General features: G+C 40.3%; 1 non-coding gene across 1 annotated transcript; it reads left to right on the top strand.

Moving 5' to 3' along the window:
- Positions 1-8,668: 8,668 nt before the first annotated feature.
- LOC111820770 (U6 spliceosomal RNA) lies at positions 8,669-8,775 on the top strand. The gene has a single exon (XR_002824292.1). It is a non-coding gene; the product is annotated as a U6 spliceosomal RNA (small nuclear RNA).
- The last annotated feature ends 12,043 nt before the right edge of the window (positions 8,776-20,818 follow it).

Here is a 20,818-nt window from a genome sequence, read left to right as displayed (position 1 = left end):
GTTTCATGAGAAACTGTTTGTTCTGTAAGCCTTCATCTGAAGTACAATTAAAAAAAAATGGTGTGCGATAGGCCATGGGTTCCTACTAGTTCAGAAGTGATTTTATAGCACCAGTCTGGATTCATTCCCAAGAAAGTCAAAGAAGACTAAACACTTATCTGATGTGATTTTTCCACTAATGATGTTTTTGTGATTTCATGAAATAAATGTAAGAGGATTACGCTGAAGATGAATATGATGCATGCAGGGAAACAACATGGAAAATTGATCACGTAAATCGCAAGACCTTAGCTTAGCCACAAAAAGTTACAGGTTCTAATTTAAATAAGATGATGCATCTTGGATTGGGGTGACAAAATTTGTTTTCTATCAAAACACATGCAGTGGCCTGAAAGAGCCCTGTAATTTCATACCTGCTTAAGTGTGACTTAAAAACATCAAAACACAGAGTGTTCAAGCTGTTAGAAATCTTGGATAATTGTCTCTTCCAACCTTTGATGGGACAAAGAAACAGATCCAGAGAGGCCCATCCAAGTCTCCTCTCATAAGCTTTCTCTGCCTCCCTGTTCCCAATCACTCCTAAACCCACAACCCAGTCTGAGTTCTGCCTCTGAGATTACACCCTTACCACAGGAATTCTTCCCCCAAATGACATTGTTGCCTATTCGGTCTTGAAAACTCCCTTCCCTGCACTCAACGCAACAGTTCTCCTATCTTCTTATTACCCCTAATGACATTACCTTGGAATGCTCTCTTCTTCTACCTCAACTTAAATGTTGTCAGGGCTCTGTCAGAGACCCTCTTTTGTTCTCCTTCAACACACTCTCCACCAGGCAAATACAACTCTTCCCAAGACTAATGATGCCTAGTCTCTGTCTTCAACCTAGACCTCTCTCCAATACATTAGGCCCATGACTCCCATTGTCTGCTTGACTTCTCTGTCTGCATATCCCACAGATTTCTCACACCCAACAGATCCCAAAATAATTAATCATTTTCTCCCCTCCCCAAATCTGTTCCTTCTCCTCACTGGCCCTGCAAATGATATCCCAGTTGTCCAAGACAAACGCCTACATGTTATCCTAAACTTTGCCCTCTTCACTTCTTTAACCCCCATATCCAAACACTAAGTCTTATAGATCTTATTTGTAAAATGTTTCTCTGATCTGTTCATTTATCTCCATCCCAACTGCCTCCATCCTAGCCCAGACTACTGCATGAGCCTCCTAACTGGCCCTCCTTCCTCAACTCCAGTCTCTCTCCAAAGATCAGCTGGTGGATTTGAACTGCCGACATTCTGGTTAGCAGCCTGAGCTCTTAACCACTGTACCATCAGGGCTCTGTATTTTCTTTAGAGCAGCCAAAATGATGTTTCCTGTCCTTTGTTGCTTAAATTCGTTCAATGTCTTCCCAATGCTCTTAAGATAAGCCCAAATTCTAACAGGAGTGAAAAGCCCTGCATTGTCCCACTTCCTCTTCCTCTCCAGGAGACAGATACCTGTCTCAGTGGTTCTCAAATGCAGTTGGGGCGAGGGGTTGTTTTCTGTTTTAATTCATCAAGATCTCCCGGAAAGCTTTAGAAAACATTTTTTTCAAAAAAATAAAACACGTGGAAATGCACACACTCCTCACCTACAGTTCAGAAGACTCAACTTTTCTTCACCTGCTACAACACGGTGTATTTTCTGTTGCCACTGGGCCTTTACATGCTATTAATTCTGCCATATCACCAGGATCCAGCTGTTAATTTCTGCACCCATGCTGAAGGCTCAGAAAAATAATTACTGGTTTCTGGAAGTACAGCAGCTATTCCTGTTTTCTCTTTTGCAACTTCTCTCAGTGTCCAAGTTCTATAGAACAGACTCTTCCATACAAAGGGAGCTTGTTTACCAAAGGAAACATCTGACATCTTTTTAAAACGTGAATGTGCCACACGGAACAGGGGATAAAGAGAAGATGAGAGAAGCACTATCTCTGCCTGTGACAACTTCTCGCCCATGTCCTGCGAACAGGAGTCTTAGAAAGCCACACTTAACCAACCTCAGATCATCAATGGCTTGCCATGTACTGCTTGGGGAAAAAAAAACAGTTATTAAAGAAAATATACCAGTGGTTCTCAAGGGTAGGGACACTTTTCAGAGTCACTGGGAAAGCTTTTGTAAAATATAGATGATGTGGTCCCATCCCAGAACCTTCCAATTCAGTAGATTCTAGATAAGACTGGAGCACACGTGTTTTTAAAGCCTCCCAGGTAATTCTGATGTGCAAAATGTTTAAGAACACCCGCATTACACATTTGCAATAAACTTTTAGAAGACAGGCTCATCATGTCCTTCTGGCTGTCACGTTTCTGCAAGTGCCTAAGAAACTTCCCACAACGGTTCCAGAATTTGAGAGACACAGAAGACTTTCAGGGATTCCATAGAGACTCGGGATGCCAGTCTGACCAGACAAAGGTGTCAGGAGTAACAACCCACAGCTAATCTCTCCCTCATCTGGAAAACCTGGAAAAGCCAGCGTGTAACTCTGAAACAAAGAAAAATCCATGCCAAGAAAAGGGAGAGAAAGAAAATAAATCAAAATGGTAATTCACCCTTGTCTGTGTTGATGGTACAAACAGGTGATGTTTTCTGTTTTTTTTTTTTTTTTTTAAAGAATGTAGGTTTAGGAGACATGGAATTTCTGTTAAGGGTGATTGTGTTTTTCTAAAATTTTGAGAATATGTTACTTTTATAGCGAAAAAAATGTCTTTGGACTGGCACGAATTTGGAATCAAATCCTTGCTCTTCCACTTATTAGCTGTATGCTGTTTTTTGTGAGGTGCCCTTGAGTCAATCTTGACTCACAGTGACCCCCTGTGACAGAGTATAACTGCCCCATAGGGATTCCTACACTGTAATCTGTATGAAGCACATCACCAGGTCTTTTTCCCATGGAGCTGCTGGGTGGGTTCGAACCTCCAACCTTTCAGTTAGCAGCCCAGCACTTAACTGTTTGCACCACCAGGGCTCCTTACTAGCTGCATAACAGTGGGTAATTTACTCACTTCATTTGAACTTCAGTTTTCTCCGTTGTAAAAATAGGGCTAACTCTGAAAAGTAAAAGGGAAAGTTCTCCAGTGAGTCAAACTGGCCCACAGAGCTCTACAGAGGAATGAAGATTTACTGACGGGGAGGGGAAGAGGGGTGGGCAAATGAAAAGAGGTGAAGAAGGGAGGAGGTGCTTTGCGGGGAAGGTTGAAATATACTCTGTGATTGCCCAGTGGGCTGAAACTAGTGATTAAGAAAAAAAAAAAAAAAGCTGTAAAGTCAGCTCAAGACATTACCACTTTGGAGCAGATTCTGCTAAAGGCTGAGCCATTCTATCCACCCTGCCTCAGCACCTGGCACAGAGTTCATGACAAGACACAGCAGAGTGGGAAATGGGAAACGTCTTCAAAGCACTTAAAAGCATCCATTGGATAGATGCTCAGATTTCGCTGGAAGGAATGACCTCAGCAGCCAGGAAAATGCTAAATGAAAGCTAGGTAACTTAAGTTTAAGATACAGCAGGGATTGCTCCAAAACACACAGGCATCTGTAAAGTTTGGACCAAAGACCACAGAGAAATGGAGAAGCTGGGAAAGACAGCTGGAATTCAGCAGTTGGTGCTGATGTTTGCAATCAATGCTTAATCATTCTCATCTTGACGTATCAAACTGGTCAGATGCAGAGAAAAGTATTTCATGTATATATAAAGGAACTAGCACACACTAGGAATTCAAATAACTTTCTATTTTCCTTATCACACTGTGTATCAGATAAGCGGCCAGTTGCCCTGGAGGATAACCCACCTCTCACTAAAATCAAAGCCCATTGCCTTCAAGTCAATTCCAACTCATGTGTGACTCCATATGCTACAGAGTAGAACTGATCCATAGAGTTTTCTTGGCTGTAATCTTTATAAAAGCAGATTACTAGGACTTTCTTCTGCAGCGCCACTGGGTGGGTTCAAATTGCCAACCTTCAGTTAGGGTCACTATGAGTCGGAATCGACTCGACAGCAACAGGTTTTGGGTTTTATGGGTTAGGTTAGTAGTTGAGCGCAAACCATTTACACCACCCAGAGACGTGTCACCTCACTAGATATTTTGAAAAATAAACAAGAATGCCAAAGACACTCCATAATCCATCCTGATAACTTAGGAACACCTCATTAGTGGCGCTAGCTTATGACTGTATTAAATCCCAAAGGCTGCAGTATACATTGATTTCTTTGGCTATTATGGGGAAAGACAGAGAATGGTGATCACAATCTTCTACATAATAACCCGTTGCCATCGAGTTGATTCCAGCTCACAGCGACCCTATAGGACAGAGTAGAACTGTCCCAAAGGGTTTCCAAGGAGCGGCTGGTGGATTCAAACTTCTGACCTTTTGGTTAGCAGCCGAACACTTAACCACTATGTAACAGACCTCCTAAAATTTAGAGAGAGAACCAGACAGCCGGGCAGCCACCTAGCAAATCACTGAGAAATGCATATAGAAAGTGAATATGCATACAGAAGTGCATACAGAAAGCCTTGTTTTTTTTTTTTTTTTTTTGATTTAATGAACATATTTTTAATTTTACTGTGGTTAAACATATGTAGCAAATAATTTGCATGTAACTATTTTTAAGTATACAATTCAGTGACATTAATTACATTCACCATGTTAGACAACTATCACCACTATCGATTCCAGAAGTGTCTGCACCCCACACAGAAACTCAGTACCCCTTAAGCAATAACTCCCCATTCTCCCTCCCCTCGGTCCCTGGTTAAAAAACAAAAAACAAAAAAAAACACCTGTTGTCATTGAGTCCAACTCATAGTGACCCCATGTGTTACAGAGCAGAACTACTTTATACTGTTTTCATGGCTGTAATCTTTACAGAAACAGATCACCAGACCTTTCTTTTGCAGCACCACTGAGTTCAAACTGCCAACTTTTTAAGTTAGTAGTCAAGTGCAAACCATTTGTGCTACCCAGGGACCTTCAGTCCCTAATAGCCAATAATAAACATTTTTCATTATGTATTTGCCTATTCTAGATATTCTATATATGTGGGATCATACAATATTCGTCCTTTTGTGAATGCTTGGTCTTTTGCCTTACTGTGATCTGTGTTGGAGAGCTAGTACAGTACAGGTCTCTACGCTTCTTTGGGGTTATTCAAAAGTAGCATTTCATACATAATGTGCAGAACATCCTCATGGTATTGGGATAATCTACTCAGCACCTCTATTTTAGGAACTGCCTCTCCCATCCATCAACATAATTAAATCTGATGCCACTATCTCAAAACGAGGTGACCTAGAACACTGGCCCCAGGAATAGCTGCATAGGCTAGCTGAGTCAATGGGTGCTTTCTGTGAGACTTTTGGACTGGACTTGGGATAATAAAAAGATAGAGAATACTCTCTCTGGTTGTCCAGGTTATAAGATACAAAATTCTGGTATTTCATGTTTCCTACCATAGGAGATGACTTTGTGTACAGAGAGAAGCAGAGGCAAGAAACAGAGAGGTAAGGTCCTAGCAGCCTTCAAGTCCCTGGTTCCAGCTGTACCTGAGGCCCAACTGTATCTCTGCTCTTCCCAAGACTTTACTATTCAGGTATTCCTTTGACTCCATCAGACATGCCATCTTTCCAATAATTTGCCTTTTTTTCTGGATGTTCTTTAACCTAGCAAGAGTCAGTTTCTGTTGCATGTATCCTAAGGAACTTCAAGAGACCGCTATATAATCGGAGATTGGATTCAAACCTAGGATACTATACTATGTTTTTCTTATTGTTAGGTGATGCTGAGTTTTCTTGTTGTTAGGTGATGTTGAGTTGGTTCTGACTTACAGCAACCCTTTGTATAAAAGAATGAAACATTGCTCCGTCCTGTGCCATCTTTACAATAGTAGCTTTGTTTGTGCCCACTCTTGCAGCCACTGTGTCAGTCCATCTTGTTGAGGACCTTCCTTTTTTTCTCTGACCCTCTACTTCATCAAGCTTGATGTCTTTCTCCAGGGATTGGTAGCTCCTGAAAACATGTCCATTTTCACTTCTAAAAAGCATTCTGGCTGTACGTCTTCCAAGACAGATTTAAGTTCAATTCATATGTTAGAAGTCATCTAAGTGAGAACATTTGTTGTTGGGGTTAGTTGCCATCAAGTTGACCCCTGTCTCATGGTGACCCCATGTGTTACACAATAGAACTGCTCCATCGTGTTTTCTTGGCTGTGATTTTTACAGAAGCAGACCGCCAGACCTTCTATTCCATGGAGTCACCAAGTGGGTTCGAACGGCCAACCTTTACATTAACAGCCAATCACAAACTGCTTGCATCACCTGGACTCCATCAAGTGAAAAACATAAGTTTTGTCTGCTCTTATTTTTAGTCTCCTACTAGAAACATTTCCAACCAAGTGTATTAGCACTACTTATTATTATTTGCATACTACAATGAGCAAATAATCCAAAAAGCTAGACTATATGAAGAAGAACACGGCATCAGGATTGGAGGAAGACTCATTAACAACCTGCAATATGCAGGTTACACAACCTTGCTTGCTGAAAGTGAAGAGGACATGAAGAACTTACTGATGAAGATCAAAGACTACAGCCGTCAGTATGGATTACACCTCAACAAAAAGAAAACAAAAATCCTCACAACTGAACCAACAAGCAACATCATGATAAACAGAGAAAATACTGAAGTTTCCATGGTTTCATTTTACTTGGATCCACAATCAACACCCATGGAAGCAGCAGTCAAGAAATCAAACAATGTTTTGTGTTGGACAAATCTGCTGCAAAAAACCTCTTTAAAATCTTAAAAAGCAAAGATATCATTTTTATGACTAAGATGCGCCTGACCCAAGCCATGGTCTTTCCAATTGTCTCATATGCATGCAAAAGCTAGACAATGAAACAGGAAGGCCAAAGAAGAATTGATGCATTGAATTACGGTGTTGGTGCAGAATATTGAATATTACCACAGACTGCCTGAATAAAGAACAAATGTGCCTTGGAAGAAGTACAGCCAGAATGTTCTTTAGAAGTGAAGATGGACATTATCAGGAGCTACCAATCCCTGGAGAAAGACATCAAACTTGATGAAGTAGAGGGTCAGAGAAAAAAAGGAAGGTCCTCAACAAGATGGACTGACACAGTGGCTGCAACAATGGGCACAAACAAAGGTACTATTGTAAAGACGGCACAGGACAGAGCAATGTTTCATTCTGTTATACACAGGGTTGCTGTAAGTCAGAACCAACTCAACATCACCTAACAATAAGAAAACTCAACATCACCTAACAACAAGAAAAATGTAGTATAGTATCCTAGGTTTGAATCCAATCTCCAATTATACAGTGGTCTCTGTGACATACTACCCAGAATCCCCTTCAGAACCAAAGGACTTACTCTCCCATCTGTTGGGAGTATTGCCAGCAGAAGCTCTCACCTATTAGCTCTCTCCAGGAACTGTCCTTTGCTGAAAAGAGCTGCCTCACCCAAGGTCACATCTCCTTTCAGGAACAAGTCTCATCATATAAAGACCTGTCTCCCTCACCTGAGTTCTGGAAACTATGCAGGTCCATTCCTGCTCCAGAACTCACCAAGGGATTCACTAGTCTTTTGGGGACTGCGCAGCAGCCCAACTTCTCCTTGTGCTCAATCTTGCTCTTCCCCTCGGATGCTGATACTAAGAGCATTCCATAATAAACTGCCTGCATGCAAATCTCCATGCTAGAGTCTGCTTTCTAGGACACCGAACTTACAGCAACTCACTTGCTGTGAGATCTTGCAAGTCACTTAACTTCTTTGTGCCTCAGGTTCCTCACGTATAAAATGAGGATAATATGACCTACTTCACAGTAATATCTTAAGGATTAAATAAATTAATATATGTAAAGTGCTTAAAATAGTAGCTGGTACATGATATGCTGTGATGGTTAAGACTGTGTGTCAACTTGGCTGGGCCATGATTCTCAGTGTTTATATGGGATCTCTCCCATGATGGGATCTGCTGTGAGTAGCCAATCAGTTGAAAAGGAGTTTCCTTGGGGGTGTGGCCCGCATCCCAACATAAGCAAACGTTCTGGCTTTTTGCTCACTCTGGATCCTGCAGCTGCCTCCTGTTGGTCTGACCTCCCCTTCTTGGGACTTGAGCTATGAGCTTATCTGCTGATCTTGGGATTCGTTGATCTTCACAAAGTATGAGTGGAGGCCTGCTCTGCAACCTGCCGATCCTGGGTTCACCAGCCCCTGCAGTTACGTGAATCAGGAGAAACCTTGCAATCATGCCTGCCAATCTTGGGATTCGTCATATTCACAGCCTGTGTGCAAGAGTCCTGCTTTCCGACCTCCGATCTTGGGTTTGCCAGCCTCTGCAGCTACGTGAATTGGGAGAAACCTCTATCCTAATCCATGGACTTGGGATGTTCCAGCCTCTACAATCATGTGAGCTGCTTTGATATTAATCCTTATATACATATATTTATATGCTTTACTGGTTTTGCTTCTCTAGAGAACTCGGCCTAAGACACACATGCTATTTAACTGTTACTATTGTATTTAGTAGTAGTAGCATTATTACCACACAGTAGCTAACTGATTCTTGCTTGTGTTTTATAAAACTTAAATTGATTATTAGTGTTTGCTTCGGCAGCACATATACTAAAATTGGAACAATACAGAGAAGATTATCATGGCCCCTGCGCAAGGATGACACGCAAATTCGTGAAGCATTCCATATTTTTGTTGTTAACCAATGTCATAAAACAAACTGTTTCACGAGAAACTATTTGTTCTGTAAGCCTTCACCTGAAGTACAATTAAAAATAAATAAATAAATAAATTGATTATTAACACTAGACGAGTTTTCCAATGGGTCCTAACTTTGAGCACAAGAACTATAGGCTTACAAGGTCCCTGAATCAAATATTTTCCTTCTAAGTTGGTTCATTAGGAGTCCAAGTGTGTAAGCTTTTAGGGTTCACAGAAGGAGATTCCTCTATTGACTCAAGCTTGTGCCTGAGAAAGGGTGATGGGGGTTAGTCATGGAGGCTGGGTTTTGCCAATCTGTTGTTTTTGTAAGCAGTGCTTTTGTGCTTGTGCCCAGAGGTGCTGATGGTAAGAGTGCTGACATAAAACTAGACATAAAACATGTGAAATGGAGTCTAAATCGTAAGTACAAAAATTGTAACAGCAGGTTAGATTTTATGGCTCTAATTTGTCTTAAAGTGACATACAACATTTTTCCTGGCATCCCTTGGAGTGGTGTATGCAACTCAAAGGTAAGTATGTGCCCAGGTAAATAAATGTTCTACGCTGCAGTCAATAGTGGTAACTGAGCAGTAACGCTCTCGATGAAAGTATAAACATTTTTTTTTTATTATTCTGTTGTGAAAGATAAGCAACATACATCTGTGTTCACCTAGAAAGTGAATAATTGAAAGTGAATATTTCATACGAATACAAGGCAAAAAACAGAAATGGAGAATCTGCTAGGAAAGGGGGTAGAATCTGGAACCACCCCAAATTTTCCTTCTCTATAAACTAATTGCCCAAGAACGCCGATATAACAAAAGAGAGGAAAAGTCAAAGGAAGCTACTGGCCACAGCTATGAGAAGACGCCTAAGAAGAAGAGATCATAGTTTCCTTCTCTGGTCCCTCTTTCTTCATCTACTGCTCTGGTTTGACTTCAGCCATTGCGCTGGTTCATCCTATCTGCTTGAGTTCAGAATGTTCAAGATGAGCCCAGGCCATCCTGAGCTGAATTGTCTGTGTACTCTCAGCTCAGTACCATGGCTTTAAAAACCATCAACGTGTTGATAATGCCAAAATCTACATTCATGTTCTCACCCCTGAAATTTGGGTTTTCCACATTTTCTACTTGGATGCCAAATAAGCATCTCAAATGTTCCATGATGCTCGATTTTTTTTTCTGCCCAAAACCTGCTCTTCCCCTAGAACCTTTCATCTCAGTAAATGAAGCTTCCACTTCATTGCTGAAACTAAAAATCTAGGAGTTATCCTTGATTTCTAGTCTTCTCTTAACTCTATATCCAGTTAATCTCCAAATACATCCTGAATCCATGTGCTACTTTCCACCACCACCCTAGTCCAAGACCCCATATCACTCTCCTCTCCTGTGATGCTCTAGCTCCACTGGCTTCCTCCATCTTCCTTAAATACACCAGTATCATTCCCACCTCCATGCCTTTGTGTTCACTCTTCCATCTGTCTAGATTGCCCTGGTCTGCACATTGGTAGCTCCTGCCATCTCTCAGATCTTGGCTGAAGAACCTTCTCTTCAAGGTTCCCTTCCCTGACCACACAAACCAAAGAAGATACCAGAAAATTTTATCATATCCTCTTATTTTAATTTGTTGCAAATTCCTCATCACTATTGGATAGCTTTTTGTTGCTTATTTATGCATTTGCTTATTGCTTGTCTTCCCTACAGAATGTATGTTATAAAACAGCAGACCCTTTACCTGCCTCTGTCCCCACAAAATAAAAGTGCCAAACTTAGCACCCTGCCTAGAATAGGTGCTCAGCAATCAGTGGAAGTCACTGAAGATTGGAGAATCAAGTCTAAAGCAAGACCAAATTGATAAAGAAATGCCTTCATTAAGTATAACTCAGCTATGAGTGGCACTAGTGTAGCCACTTTTATGTACATTCAAGTCCCTGGGTGGTGCTAACGGTTTGCATTTTTTATGTATATTATATAATCTCATCAACATCACTCTGAAGTAGATTGTTATTATGATAATCTCAAATTAATAAGTCAAGGAAACAGAAACTCAAGGAAGTAAAGTAGTTTTGACCACATTCAAACTGATAATAAATGGCAGAGCTGGGTCTGACTATAAAACCCAAACCCTTTTCTACAGCCACATTGGTCTTCTATCAGATCACAATTCTTAATTAACTTCCCTTTTTAATCAGTTGTGAGGAATAGCCATTCATGATCAAAATCATTTTTATTTGTTCCTACATGGATAGAATTCCTCTGATTCTAGTTATACCTTATGCAAAGAACTACCAATTCTCTGTTCTTCTCACTAATCAAGGAGAAAAGATATTTGTTCAGTAATAAAAGTTTCACAGTAAAAATATATTTCATATTTATCTTTGGAAAAGAGACAAATATATACTTTGCTCATTGGGCTAAGTTGTCTGTTGGCTGATGCTTGCAAACAGGCAGCCTGGACTCATTCTCTCTCTCTCTCTTTCTCTCTCCATCATTACTATTGCTCTTGGAGTTCATATCATACCATATAAATGCTGTCTGTCTTAGATAAGCTGGGGGACCATATGCAAGAGACATAACATCTCTGTGCTACAGTTTCTTCTGCGTGTAACCCAAGTGCCCTGAGTTTTCCCATCTTCTGGGAGGATGGTGGGGAGGAAAGAACATTCAGGAGCCATTCCAGAATTTTCCGACATAAAAAGACAGTCATTCTCCAGAGATGAATTTGGTTCCTTCCCTCCAGTGTGGAAAACACACCAGGTTTTCATAAATAATAGCATTTTTATCTTTTGGCACAAGGCCAAGGCCAAGGCCAAACCCACTGCCATCACTTCAATCTCAATTCATAGCGACCCTATAGGACAGAGTAGAAGTGCCCCATAGGTTTCCAAGGCTGTAAATCTTTAAGGAAGCAGACTGCCACATCTTCTTCCTGCTCTTTTGGCCCAATACATATGAAAAGTGGATTGTACCAGATGGCCTCTAAGATGCCTGCCAGCTTTACCGTCCCAGGAATTAGCAAGCAGAGTGGAAAGAACACAGATTCTGAAGTAAAACAGACCCAAAGTGTAACAGAGAACCTCTCTGAACCGCTATTATTCTGCAAAATTGACATAATACATTTCCTTCTCCTAGTGGTTGTGAAGACTAATAAGGCACTTAGTACAAAGATTAGTACATACATATTTTAAAATGGTGGCCATTAAGATGATTCTGAGTCCTAATTGTTCCTGGTATACTTGTATTGTTTTTCCATCCAGTAATCAATGTTTTCCAAACTTTTTGGACAGCAAGTCTCATTAAGAAAAATACTTTACATAGTCTCAAAATAGTATACACACACAAACACACACAGACACATAATGATACTGGCTATTGCTACCTAAAATGAACACTGATGTTTTTTATTCTACTATTTTTAGTCTGGTGGTGACTCACTAAATTTATTTCATAATTCCCAATGGGTGATCCCACATGAGAAGCACTAGGTTGGATTACAAACTTCTTGAGAGGAAGGACATATCTTTTTCCCATAGCACCTAACACAACACTGGATATATATTAGCCAAATAAACACACTTGATGAATGACTTTTAAGGCCAAAACATATTTGAAGCCTTCTTATGTCACTACTTTGGGTTTTGTTAATCAATTTGTGCCAAAATATTCAATGCCTGTGGGAATTTAAAAATAACTACCAGGGAAGTATGTGCCAACGACTGGCAAATGTTCTTAGATAAAATCATATTATTATAAAAATTTTTACCGGATGTTTCTTTAAGATTAGTTCTCAACTCTCTCCAAGGGTGCTGAGGTTCCATATGCTGCTTCTTGTTATTGTTCTTGTGTGATGTCAAGTTGATTCTGACTCATAGCGACCCTATACGACAGAGTAGAACTGCTCCATAGGATTTCCTAGGCTGTAATCTTTATGGGAGCAGATTAAAGGTCTTTACTCCCGTGGAGCCACTGTTGGGTTCAAACCGCTGATGTTCTGGTTAGCAGCCTAGCACTTAACCATTTGTGCCACCAGGGCTCCTTAATCTATGTTTATTTCCTTGACAATAACTCAAAAGTAAATATAGTCCAATATTAAAACAACAAATAAGTATTCAACGCCTACTACGGCTACAAGACACTGTGATTAATACAAATTTATATAAGACATGATATCAGCCCTCCAGGACCTGCTTGAAAATCTAGTGGATCTTCTACACTAGGTGCATCATGACTACAAGTACAGCCATGACTCCCCTCCCCGACCACTTCCCAGTCTCACCACCATCAGCACCACCACCACCACCACCACCACCACCATCACCATCACCACCATCACCACCATCAGCACCACCACCACCACCACCACCACCACCACCAAATGAACTGCCAATGAAATAAGCTGTACAAACAGGGGCAAAACATACAGTGACTTAAAAATTAGGGCTGGATGTCATTTACGTGCCAAGAAATGTCTGTCACCTCCCATGCCATGTCTGCTTACTCTGAGAAGTATAGTCATACAATTCTGGACCCACCCAGCTCACGCCTCAAGATCTGCTGCTTCTGCTAGGAACCACACACCATGAAGAAAACACCCTTCCTTTCTGTTCCCTCACCCCCAGAAGCAGATATATAAGTTTCAGGCCTCATTATCAGGGTCATCACAACATGTGTTTTTAAAATTTGCAAAAGTAAGACATTTTAGCTGCAATCAGATAAGACTGCTGTATAATTCTACTCTGACTTCTCCACTGTATTTTCCTTCACTTAGGTCAGTGTAGGAGTGGCCTGAGGCAATTCTGTGATCTAACGGAGAGTTAAGTTGAGGACATATTTTGTTTGGATTTAGTAAGATCTATTTACGTGATTCATAGTCAATTCTGAGACAGTAAAGTTGGTCTCAGTGGAATAATGGCTTCCAGGAATTCTACTTCCCACTGTACTGATTCACCTAGCAGCATAACATCAAGTTGTAGGGCCAGGGGTCACATCACGATATACCATGTCCCATATTACCCAACCTCAGATGTATGTGGGAAGTGGAGAAGAAATAGGTATAAAACATAAGAAGGCAAAAACTAGTCTGTAGAAGATTCTTCCAAATCTTACATTTCATATATGAAAGAAATCTGATACAAGTTTTGCCAAATTTGACAACTCTGCAAATGAATGTATCATTATCAATAAGTGACCATATCATTATCAACAAGTTGAGAATTGGAAGAAACTTTTCAAACAATGAACAATAAAAAAGAAATGTTGCTAAGCCATTATAGGGGAAAGACTGATGTCTCTTTCTATTCTCTTTGAAAAGGCGATCAAAGAATATGCAGGCAAAACTGTATAAGAAAAATTCTAGAGGTGTGTCAGGAAGTACAGCAAGGGCCATGTAGAGGTGAGTAAATAGGTTAGGGCCAATGGCAGAGGAAGACCCTTGATGAGATGGATTGGCACAGGGGCTGCAACAACGGGCTCAAACACAGCAATGAGTGTGAGGCTGGTGCAGGACCAGACAGTGCTTCGCTCTGTTGTACACAGGGTGCAATAGGGTCCAGAATCAACTCAACAGCATCTAACAACAGCAACAACAGTGGCAGGTGATCTCAGAATAAGCCAATAAAAATATCCTTCATGGAGGAAGGGCTGACCCTAAAGTGAGATCCATGTTCTTTGTAAGAGCTGAGAGGTGTAGGGAAGATGAGGAGGAGATAGAGAGGGGCAGGAGCTCCATGGGAGACAAGTGCAAAGACTAAAGGACAGTTGTGAAATATCCTGGAGCTGAAGCAGTCCTACTCTGTCACATGGGGTTTCTACTGAGTCAGAATTCAACTAAACGGTGCCCAACAACAACAACAGCAGATCTCAAAACACCCCAGACTGATAATCTCCCTAAAGGGCGTTCTTGTAACATTCTCTAATGAGGAGTCAAAGATTGCTAGCACAAGCTCAATACAATGATACTATAAGAAAAAGGGTGGCAAAGAGTAGCAAAACTTATGAAACAAAAAAGCCCCAGAGAAACATGTTACAGAATAAATGAAAAAGTATTTTACCATTAATTTTTTTCAGAAAAACTAAACTTTCCCTAAAAAGAAAAACCACAAACAGAAACGTAAAATTCAGAGGAGAAAATGAGGAAATAATGAGGAAAGGGAATGAAATGAAATAAGTATTGGGAGAACTGAGGAAAAAGTTGAAGGAAAAAAGCATTATGTAAATGAGGAAAAAATTAAAATGAAACAAGAGAACATCACAGAAACAGCAGTGATTATCATAGATTACAGAAATTAGAAAAGCAACCAAAATGAGAGAAATAAAGAAAAAGTTAAAATAAAGAGGGATCAATGGATGGATTTCAAGCAGGGCTTCACACTGCTTTGGTCCATTTCGAACCCCGGATGAGAATCTGCATTTCCATGCCAGATATACTAAATCAGAAGTTACACTTTAATAAGATCCCCAAGTGATTCTTCCGTATAATAGATTTTGAGAACCACTGCTCTACTAGTGGTTCTCAGAATTGGTCCATAACAAGCAGCATTAGCATCTCCTGGAGACTTGTTAGAAATGCAAATTCTCAACAGGGGCTGAAACCAGAACAAACCAGTTGGAAGTCCTGATTTCAGGCAAATAAGATCCACCACCTGTATAACTGTCTTTAAAAAAAACAACAGATTAGAACAATTATTTAAAGTTATAATTAAAGAAAAATCTCTTAAATAAAAGAACACTTGAATATACATAATGAAATGACAAAGTATGTGTCCAAAAAAAATTGACCCAGAACAGTCAACACTGAGACAAATTCTAGTAAATGTATTGGGCTTGAAAGATTTAAAAAATAATAATTTGGGTTGTCAGGCAAATAAATCAAGAGACATATAAGGGAAAGAACTAACCTCCGATTTTTCTACAGCCTCATTTAATACAAAAAGACAGTAAGCAATAACTTTAAGATCATCAAAGTAAAGAGTGAGCAAAAAAATTTATAGCCAGCCAAGCTAGCTTTATACAGAAAATCAGGGCTAAACATACAATAACTCAGAGAATATTTTTCTCATGAGCTCTTCTTGAAGAAAAGTCTAGGCAACAAATTCCAGCCAATTCAGAGATGACCAGGGAAACCACAGCAAAATGACAGGTAGCATGCACTGAATGTACTTAACTATATAACTAAGATTAAAATAAACATGGAGATTAAATCAAAGACACAAGGGAAAGATTAGTCCAAAGGACTAATGGACCACAACTACCACAGCCTCCACCAGACTGAGTCCAGCACAACTAGATGGTGCCCGGCTACCACCACTGACTGCTCTGACAGGGATCACAATAGAGGGTCCCTGGAGAAAAATGTAGAACAAAATTCTAACTCACAAAAAAAAAAATACCAGATTTACGAGTCTGACAGAGACTGGAGAAAACCCTGAGAGTATGGCCCCCGGATACCATTGTAGCTCAGTAATGAAGTCCCCCCTGGGGTTCCCCCTTCAGACAAGATTAGACAGGCCCATAAGACAAAACAAGACTAAATGGGCACACCAGCCCAGGGACAAGGACAAGAAGGCAGGAGGGGACAGGAAAGCTGGTAATGGGGAACCCCAGGTCGAGACGGGGAGAGTGTGACATGTCATGGCGCTGGCAACCAATGTCACAAAACAGTATGTGTACTAATTGTTTAATGAGAAACTACTTTGCTCTGTAAACCTTCATCTAAAGTATAATTTAAAAAAACAGGAAAAGTAAAAAAATAATAACATGGGGATTATGATGACATCGGATTGTAATTAGATTGTAAATGCTAAATACGAGCATAGTCTATAGCCTATTGCCATCACGGTTGTTTCCAAGAAGATATGTTGAAGAATTTCACTGCAGCATTGCAAAAATGAAAGGAAGGAAGGAAGGGAGGGAGGAAGAAAGGAAGAAAAAGAACGAACCTAAATTCCCAATCAAAGTTTAAAAGCATGCAAAACAGTACTATATAATGTTTATGGATACATAAACATACACAGTTAAAACCAAGACTGGCTACATAACTAGTGGAGCTTAATGCAAAATGAAAATGCAGGGTCACTTGCCTTGTTTAAAAATTACTAAGGTTTCAAAATGGCAACAGCAGAGTACTAAACTAAGCAAGGGGGCCTGCTAAGTTGTGGGGCCCTGTACAGGTCCCACACCTATTTAACCCTGGTAAAACCGTGAAATACACGTGACTTCTAAACACCAAATTCAGGATCGTTTTTACCTCTAGCAAAGGAGGGAGGAGAACTGGATCAGAAAGGAAAACTGAGGGTTTCAACTCTGTCTATGAAGTTTTATTTCTTTAAAATAAAGAAACAATCTGAAAAAAGTATAGCAAAATATCAAGATTTTAAAAAGTTGAGTGACAGATATATGGATGTTATATTTTCTGAATGCTTGATTTTCCTTTTTTTAAAAGATGATTAATAAGTATCAAGATTTGATAAAGCTGAGTGATGGATACATGAGCATTTGTCATATTTTCTGAATGCATGAACTATCTAACTTTTTTAAAAATGTCAATATGGTAGCATATTTCATACAGGAGCTTGGGTGGCACAAGCGGTTTGCAAATGGCTGCTAACCTAACAGCTGACAGTTGGAACACACCCAACGGTTCCACAGAAGAAAGGCCTGGAGAACTGCTTCAATAAAGAAAACCTAAACAAGCAGTTCTACTCTGTAACACATAGGGTCACCATGAGTCAGGGGCCGACTCATGGCAGCTAACACCACCACCATAATTCATACAGAGAACAGTTTCTAATTAAAAGCTAAAACGGTATTCAAAAATCTTTACCATGTACTTCAGAGCACACAAGACTTCAAGACTTATGACAAATTCTGAAAGCAAATTAAAAAATTAAGAAAAATACATTTTTTTGCTTGTTTTTGGATTTTCCCTTTATTATAGCATGAAAAGCACTGAGATTCATAATTTCCCCTATTTTTTTTAAATATTCATCTTTTTTCAAACAGCAGTATCAACTGTCATCTAAAGACTTATGAACATTCATCAGTGTCAAAATTTGAGAGAGTACAATCTAGGTAAGACTGCCTGATTAGAATAAAAACCAAGATTTAGTAGATGAATTAACTGCCATTTTTTAGCGGTCACTATTCTTTAGTAAATGTAAATGGAGAGAACGTGAGTAATCTTACTGAATATTGCTGGCCACTACAAGCAGAAGACTGCAGATTACAGCAGTGCGTCTCCTAGGTCACGATCACAATCTCATCACAACCCATGGCTCGCCACTGTTTTTATTTCTGGGGGGTGGGAGCTGGAGGAGGGCAGGATGTCTGTGGACACCACTGGACCATGCCCTACCTGTCTCTATGTGGCTCTGTGCCCTGGAGCTGACCTGCACACACTGCCTCACGGGCTCCCTTGCTCTGACTTCCGGTTGGTTTTAGCCAAGTGGGCACAGCAGCAGGAATCTGGGAAGAGGGAGAACAAAGAGGTCAGGTAACTATGCCCCTGGCTCCCAGCTCCCAGTCTGCAGTGGACAGGCTAGCTTCTCCACCTGCGACTGCAGCTCCCTGGCCAGCTCTCTCCTTACAGCCCCTTCTCCAGTGCCAGACACTGGTCCCTGCCCTTGCCCTTCATGTCCAGAGGTAGTAAAGGGTTTCCCACAATTGCTAGCCCCAGGGTACTTCACTGTTTCCCTTAATCCTGCCCACAGCTTTATTAAGCTCTTCTCAAACCACCCAGTATGAGAGTCCCATTGGTGTCCTGTTAGGCCCCATCTGTCAATGAGAGAAGGACAGGAAGGGAGGAAGAAAGAAAAGTGCCGCGTCAAACTGAGAAAGAGGCACATGGGTCAGTGTTAACTGCCCCACAGCTGACTCAGCCCTGAACCTCTCCTCCCCACCACCACCGCAAACCATCTCTATTTTAGGGGAAAAAACAGAAGGTAAAAAATACAATTACGTAAATGCCATGCAATTAAATATACTAAATTATTCTGAACACAACTGTAATTATTCCATGCTTCTGAAACAACTTTAGATTTTTCAGAACACTTCTGCTCAGCCTTAAAATCATCTAGCCACTGCTCCCAAAACATGTGAGCAGCTTAAGACAGAGATTATTAACTCCTTGAAGAGATGAGGAAACTAAACTCTGGCCGAAAATGATTAAATGATTTGATAGTCCCTAGTGTTAGACAGGGTGGTAGTAGAACTACTGTCTACAAGCTTTAATATGCCTGAAGTAACACCTTCATTAAGACAAATGATGATTTCATTGCCAGATAACCTATGCTGCAAAATCAAAAAAACCTACCGCTATTGTGTTCATTCCAATTCATAGCAACCCTACAGGACACAGTACAACTGCTCAATAGGGTTTCCAAGGCTATAAATCTTTACAGAAGCAGACTGCCACATCCTTCTCCCTGAGACTGGCTGGTGGGATCAAACTGTCCACCTTTCGGTTAGCAGTCAACCATTTTAACCACTGTGCCACCAAGGCCCTTCCATGCTGCAAAAGGGGAGGTGAATTGAAATTAGCAATATCCTCCATTGAAAAGGTTTGCTGTCCTGTGACTCATACTTCCAACTGCATATTCTGGGTCAAGGGGAGAATTCCAGAAGGAAATTAGTCTCTGAATTTTTCCTCTTCTTCCTCATCAAACAGAGCCCAGAGTGCCCTCCTGGGTATAAAGTAGAAATAAATTCCCACTCTTGCCATTATTACCAAGAAAAACGTATGTATGACTGTTTCACTGCCAAAAATACATAATTGGGGGGACTTTAAAAAATATGTTTAATAAATCATTATAGTCTTGCATCACTGTTTTCAATTTAAGCATATGCATTGTTTATACTTAGAATGGGGGGTGGGTCTCAGGAGTGGGGATGCATAAATCCAAAACACTTGTCTCATTTTATTCTAAACTGAAAATTGTTGTTGTCAGGTGCCATCAAGTCGGTTCCAACTCGAAGCAACAGAAGGAAACACTGCCCCATCCTGTGCCATCCTCACAACTGTTGCTATGTTTGAGCCCATTGTTGCAGCCACTGTGTCAATCCATCGTACTGAGGGTGTTCCTCCTTTTCACTGACCCTCTACTTTACCAACCATGATGTCCATCTCCAGGGACTAGTCCCTCCTGATAACGTGTAAGTACATAAGAACTTCGTAAGTACTTGCATACTAACTGAAAATTAAGAACCCCAAATATCTAAATGATATTCCCAACCTATATATAATTACAATTTGAGATTAAAAATTATGGACAGAAATGTTCACACACTTGAAAACAACATAATAAAGTTTACAAACCATCACTGTGGATGCTCATGTTTTCTCTCATAGGTTTTTTACCTGAATTATTTGCTTGAGCTGGCTCTCTTCTGCAGCAAAGAGACAACCAAAGCTTTCTTGTTTTGTTCTGTTTTTTCCCATGAGCCTTATTAAGTTCTCCATTTGAAAAGGGATGTCAGACGAGCCCACTTCAAAAACTTGCAAAGGACTCCACTTGTCTGTCAAAGAAGATTTGATTGAGGTTAGACTATTAAGCAGAACTTCCATGCAAATTCCTAGATAAATATTCGTGTTATTGAAATAACTTTCCCATTTACCTCCTGGGGAAGCCATCCATTAAATTTCTAAAATTACAATTTGGAAGACTGGGAACATTGGTGAAAGAATTGGATTTTAAGTGGAGAAACTGATAACCAGTCATATTTCTATAGTCGAAAAGCAATTTGATTTAATTTTGGAGAGTAATATGTCTCATTTTGTACAGAGGATTTATTTTAAGTTGCTTATGTATTCTTATATTCTCATCTATTTGTTGTGTTCTAGTGTCCTCCAATGGATATTCTCAATAATACTGGTACTGCAAAATCTGTTTGGATCTGAGAATCACCGGGAGACTGGATGATATGCGTACCTTGTGAGGAAACAAACCCACAAAGAACTCACTTCACCCAGTCTGAGCTGAGATCAAGTAACACTTAAGGCACATCCTAAAATCATTCTCCTTAACAGAAACTGAGTTTATCA

The sequence above is a fragment of the Trichechus manatus genome, unplaced genomic scaffold (genome assembly GCF_000243295.1).
Source record: "Trichechus manatus latirostris isolate Lorelei unplaced genomic scaffold, TriManLat1.0 scaffold00049, whole genome shotgun sequence".
Lineage (NCBI taxonomy): Eukaryota > Metazoa > Chordata > Mammalia > Sirenia > Trichechidae > Trichechus > Trichechus manatus.
Note: the sequence above shows the minus strand (reverse complement) of the source record. Positions and strands in the feature narration are given on the sequence as shown.